Source organism: Chiloscyllium punctatum, chromosome 15, assembly GCF_047496795.1.
Source record: "Chiloscyllium punctatum isolate Juve2018m chromosome 15, sChiPun1.3, whole genome shotgun sequence".
Classification (NCBI taxonomy): domain Eukaryota; kingdom Metazoa; phylum Chordata; class Chondrichthyes; order Orectolobiformes; family Hemiscylliidae; genus Chiloscyllium; species Chiloscyllium punctatum.
In genome coordinates this window covers 100,172,803-100,179,567 of record NC_092753.1, presented here as the reverse complement: position 1 = coordinate 100,179,567, position 6,765 = coordinate 100,172,803, and positions in this window count along the sequence as shown.

The window sequence follows — 6,765 nt, the reverse complement described above, 5'->3', positions numbered from 1 at the left end:
GTTGATGAAATTGCGAGGGTATCCGTTTTTGGCGAATACCTTGTATAGGTGTTCCTCTTCCTCTTTTTGTAGTTCTGGTGTGCTGCAGTGTGTTGTGGCCCTTTTAAATAGTGTCCTGATGCAACTTTGTTTGTGTGTGTTGGGGTGGTTGCTTTCATAGTTTAGGACTTGGTCTGTGTGTGAGGCTTTCTTGTAAACCTTTGTGGTGAATTCTCCATTCGGTGTTCTCTATACCATCACGTCTAGGAATGGGAGTTGGTTGTCATAGAACATAGAACATAGAACATAGAAGAATACAGCGCAGTACAGGCCCTTCGGCCCTCGATGTTGCGCCGATCAAAGCCCACCTAACTTACACTAACCCCTATCCTCCATATACCTAACCAATGCCCGCTTAAATACCCATAAAGAGGGAGAGTCCACTACTGCTACTGGCAGGGCATTCCATGAACTTACGACTCGCTGAGTGAAGAACCTACCCCTAACATCAGTCCTATATCTACCCCCCCTTAATTTAAAGCTATGCCCCCTTGTAATAGCTGACTCCATACGTGGAAAAAGGTTCTCACTGTCAACCCTATCTAACCCCCTAATCATCTTGTACACCTCTATCAAATCACCCCTAAACCTTCTTTTCTCCAAAGAAAACAACCCCAAGTGCCTCAGCCTTTCCTCATAGGATCTTCCGACCATACCAGGCAACATCCTGGTAAACTTCCTCTGCACCCGTTCCAGTGCCTCCACATCCTTCCTATAGTATGGCGACCAAAACTGCACACAATATTCCAGATGCGGCCGCACCAGAGTCTTATACAACTGCAGCATGACCTCAGGACTCCGGATCTCAATTCCTCTACCAATAAAAGCCAGTACGCCATATGCCTTCTTCACTGCACTATTTACCTGGGTGGCAACTTTCAGAGATCTGTGTACATGGACACCAAGATCCCTCTGCTCTTCCACACTACCAAGTAGTCTACCATTAGCCCAGTAATCCATCTTTTTATTACTCTTACCAAAGTGAATCACTTCACACTTAGCTACATTGAACTCCATTTGCCACCTTTCTGCCCAGCTCTGCAGCTTCTCTATATCTCGCTGTAACCTGCCATATCCTTCCTCACTGTCTACAACTCCTCCGACTTTCGAATCATCCGCAAACTTGCTCACCCAACCTTCTAACCCTTCCTCCAGGTCATTTATAAAAATGACAAACAGCAATGGTCCCAAAACAGATCCTTGCGGAACACCGCTAGTGACGGCACTCCAAGATGAACCTTTGCCATCAACTACTACCCTCTGTCTTCTTCCAGAGAGCCAATTCCTAATCCAAACCTCCAACTCACCCTCAATGCCATATCTCTGTATTTTCTGCAGTGGCCTACCATGGGGGACCTTATCAAACGCCTTACTAAAATCCATATATACCACATCTACCGCTTTCCCCGCATCTACCTCCTTCGTCACCTTCTCAAAGAATTCAATAAGGTTTGTGAGGCACGACCTGCCCTTCACAAAACCATGCTAACTATCCTTGATCACATCATTCTTATCCAGATGTGCATAAATCCTATCCCTTACAATTCTCTCTAAGACTTTGCCCACAACAGAAGTGAGACTCACTGGCCTATAGTTACTAGGATTATCCCTACTCCCCTTCTTGAACAAGGGAACCACGTTTGCTAGCCTCCAGTCCTCTGGCACTACTCCTGTCGACAAAGAGGACACAAAAATCAAGGCCAATGGCTCTGCAATCTCCCCCCTTGCTTCCCAGAGAATCCTAGGATAAATGCCATCAGGCCCAGGGGACTTATCTATTTTCACCCTTGCCAGAATTTCCAACACCTCTTCTCTACATATCTCAAAGCCATCCATTCTACTTATTCGTGCCTCAGTATTCATATCGACAACAATGTCCTGTTCCTGAGTGAATACTGATGAAAAGTATTCATTCAGCGCCTCCCCAATCTCTTCAGCCTCCACACGCAACTTCCCATTACTATCATTGATTGGACCTATTCCTTCCCTAGTCATTCTTTTGTCCTTTTCTTCCTCTCAAGTGAATCAGATTCCTGTGAGTGTGGTGTTGATGATTTGGTGTGTGTTCTCTATTTCTGTGTTTTTAATTATTACAAAGGTGTCATCCACATATCTGACCCAGAGGTTGGGTTGAATTTGTGGTAAGACTGTTTGTTCTAACCTTTGCATTACTGCTTCTGCTATGAGTCTAGAGATCGGTGAGCCCATGGGTGTTCCGTTGATTTGTTCGTATATTTGATTGTTGAATGTGAAGTGTGTTGTGAGGCACAAGTCCAGTAGTTAAGTATGCCATCTTTGTTCATAGGTTCAACATTCTGTTGTCTGTTCTGTCTGTCCAGCAGGTTGGCTATTGTTTCTTTGGCTAGGGTTTTGTCGATGGAGGTGAACAGTGCCGTTACATCGAATGAGACCATAGTTTCTTTCTTGTCTATGTGTATATTTCTGATGATGTCCAAGAATTCCTGTGAATTCCTGCGACAACCGGAAGCGGCAGAGACAGGCCACTATAAATGCCAGAGAAAGCAGCACAGAAGCGCTTCACAGGAGGCTCCCAAGCACTGAGGATGTCACCTAGACAGGGGACGAAACGTTTGCAAGACAATTTCCCAGCTCGGCGACACAGGAATTCTTGGACAATAATAATAATTTTATTATTTTAGATAAATTTAAATCTTCAGAATTTTTAAAAAATCATATCTAAGTAACAAGGGAAAGTTAGACTTTAGATTTAATCTAAAGTTTTTTTTTACACAATCTACATCCCTTAAATGTAATTTTAAATTTTGTAAACACAAATAAAAATGGTGCCTTTGGTTAGTAAATTAGCAATCTTAATCATATTATTGTAAAAGAAATGGGATAAATGGAAATGTCACACTGTACACTAGCACTTTGCTAGTTATCTGCTTCCACCACCTCTCTTGGCAGCACGTTCCAGGCACCTATCAACTATAGTATTTGAGAAGAAGATTCTGACTATTCTACCTGGATGTGGCATGATGGCTCAGTGGTCAGCAATGGCCACACAGCTCCAGTGACCCAGGTTCAATTCCAGACTCGGGCAACTGTGTGTGGAGTTTGCACATTCTCCCTGTGTCTGTGCGTATTTGCTACAAGTGCCCTGGTTTCCTCCTACAGTTCAAAGATGTGCAGATTAGGTGGATTCTGGATTAGAGTGGTGCTGGAAAAGCACACGCAGTTCAGGCAGCATCCGAGAAGCAGGAAAATCAATGTTTCAGGCAAAAGCCCTTCATCAGGAATAGAGGCCTCTATTCCAGCATCTGCAGTCATTGTTTTTACCTACATGAGGTGGATTCACCATGCTCAACCTGCCCATAGCGTTCAGCGACATGCAGGCTATATGGATTATGGGAAATGCAGGATTATGGGGGTGTGATTGGGATGCTCTTCAGAAGCATGGTGCCGACTTGATGGGCCAAATGGCCTGCTTCCACACTGCAAGGATTCTATGATTCTATAAGGTCGCCCCTCAGCCTTTGATGTTCTAATGCGATTAGACATGAGTTAGGAAGCATGGATTGGGAGCAATTGTTCCATGATAAAGGCACTATAGACATGTGGAGACTGTTTAAGGAACATTTGTTGCAAGTGATGAATAAATATGTCCCTCTGAGACGGGCAAGAAGTGGTAAGATAAAGGAACCTTGGATGACGAGAACGGTGGAGCTTCTCTTCAAAAGGAAAAAAGTAGCTTACATAAGGTGGAGGAAGCTAGGGTCAAGCTCAGTTCTACAGGATTACAGGCAGGCAAGGAAGGAGCTTAAAAATGGTCTGAGGAGAGCCAGGAGGGGGCACGAGAAAGGCTTGGCAGAACGGATTAGGTAGAACACAAAGGCATTTTACACTTATGTGAGGAATAAGAGAATGGTCAAAGAAAGAGTAGGGCTGATCAGGGATAGCATAGGGAACTTGTGTGTGGAGTTTGAGGTGGTAGGGAAGCCCTAAATGAGTTTTTTGCTTCTGTCTTTACAAAAGAAACAAACTTTGTAGTGAATAAAACCTTTGAAGAGCAGGTGTGCATGCTGAAATGGATAGAGATAGAGGAAGCTGGTGTGCTGAAAATTTTGTCAATCATTAAGATTGACAAGTCGCCATGCCCGGACCAGATTTGTCCTCGGCTGCTTTGGGAAATGAGAAATGCAATTGCTTCGCCACTTGCGAAGATTTTTTCATCCTCGCTCTCCACTGGAGTCGTACCTGAGGACTGGAGAGAGGCAAATGTAATTCCTCTCTTCAAGAAAGGAAATAGGGAAATCCCTATTACAGACCAGTAAGTCTCACATCTGTCGTCTGCAAGGTGTTAGAAAGGATTCTGAAGGATAGAATTTATTACCATCTGGAAGAGCATGACTTGATTAAATGCAGTCAACACGGCTTTGTGAGGGGCAGGTCATGCCTCACAAACCTTATAGAGTTCTTTGAAGATGTGACTAGAAAGGTTGATGAGGGTCGAGCTGTGGATGTGGTGTATATGGACTTCAGCAAGGCATTTGATAAGGCTCCCCATGGTAGGCTCATTCAGAAGGACAGGAGGAATGGGATTCAGGGGAATATAGCTGTCTGGATTCAGAATTGGCTAGCCAACAGAAGACAGTGAGTGGTAGTAGAAGGAAAATATTCTGCCTGGAAGTCTGTGGTGAGTGGTATTCCACAGGGCTCTGTCCCTGGGCCTCTATTGTTTGTAATTTTTATTAATGACTTGGATGAGGGGATTGAAGGATGGGTCAGCAAGTTTGCAGATGACACAAAGGTTGGAGGGGTCGTTGACAGTATAGAGGGCTGCTGGAGGCTGCAGCAGGACATTGACAGGATGCAGAGATGGGCTGAGAGGTGGCAGATGGAGTTCAACCTGGATAAATGCAAGGTGATGCATTTTGGAAGGTCGAATTTGAAAGCTGAGTACAGGATTAAGGATAGGATTCTTGGCAGTGTGGAGGAACAGAGGGATCTTGGTGTGCAGGTACATAGATCCCTTAAAATGGCCACCCAAGTGGACAAGGTTGTTAAGAAAGCATATGGTGTTTTGGCTTTCATTAACAGGGGTATTGAGTTTAAGAGTCGTGAGATCTTGTTGCAACTCTATAAAACTTTGGTTAGACCGCACTTGGAATACTGTGTTCAGTTCTGGTCACCCTATTATAAGAAAGATGTGGATGCTTTGGAGCGGGTTCAGAGGAGGTTTACCAGGATGCTGCCTGGACTGGAGGGCTTACCTTATGAGGAGAGGTTGACTGAGCTCGGACTTTTTTCATTGGAGAAAAGGAGGAGAAGAGGGGACCTAATTGAGGTATACAAGATAATGAGAGGCATAGATAGAGTCAATAGCCAGAGACTATTTCCCAGGGCAGAAATGGCTAACACGAAGGGTCATAGTTTTAAGCTAGTTGGAGGAAAGTATAGAGGGGATGTTAGAGGCGGGTTCTTTACACAGAGAGTTGTGAGAGGATGGACTGCGTTGCCAGCAGCAGTTGTGGAAGCAAGGTCATTGGGGACATTTAGGAGACTACTGGACATGCATATGGTCACAGAAATTTGAAGGTGCATACATGAGGATCAGTGGTCGGCACAACATCGTGGGCTGAAGGGCCTGTTCTGTGCTGTACTGTTCTGTGTTCTATGTAATCTGGGCAACGTCGTAACAAACATCTTCTGAACGTTTTCCAAAATCTCCATATCCTTCTTCCAGTATGGCAACCAGAACTGCACACAATATTCGAAATGTGACCTAGCTCAAATCTGACACAGATGTAACATGACTTGCCAACTTTTATACTCAGTTCCCTAACCGAGGAAATCAAGCATGCCATTTGCATTCTTTACCACCTTATCCACTTACGTTGCCATTTTCGGGGAGTTATGGACTTGGACTCCAAGATCCTTCTGCATATACTTATTCAGTGCAAAAGTCACTTGTTATCTATCAGCCCAAGCTTCAAAGTCTTGCTACATGCAGGTGTGATTGCTTAAGTATATGAGGAGGTATTAAAGGAAGATAATTGATGAAGAAGCTTTTTTTTGTATTGTTTTGTTTTGTTTTGGGGGTGTGGGTATTGCTGGCTCTGTCAGCATTTATTGCCCATTGCAAATTGTCCTTTTGAAATCAGTGGTGAACTGCCTGTTTAACCACTTCACCCACAGTGCTATTTAAGAAGGGAGTTCCACGAATTTGACCAGTATTAATGAAGAAACAGCAGTAAACTTCCAATTTAGACAGTTGGTCTCAGGCAGTACCTTGATGACCATGTATAGCATTGCCCTCTAACAACTACATGACCTTTCTTCATGCTCGGTATGACCCCAACCAGTGGAGTGTTTTCCACGTGATTCCCAGTGACTTCAATTTTGTTCATGATCCTTGAAGCTAAAATTAAATCAAATGGTGTCTCAATGTCAAGGCAGTCACTCTTGTCATGCCTCTGCAATTCAGCACTGAACCTTTAAAAAGTCATAAAAATCAGTCGACGAGAACATTTGTAAAGAAAACAAACATAAAAGAGGCAGTCTAAGTGGTATAGTTATATAATTAGCTATTCTATCATTAATGCTGCCTGAGTTATAATGTTTTCCTAAAAAAATACTGCAAAGCATACATAAGTACAAACAACAGCGAAATCATTCCTCTGTTCTCCATGCTTCCATCTGCTTGAGAACACTTCTAACAAAAGACAAGTGCTGGTTCACTAACTTAGCCCTGCATTTTGAAGC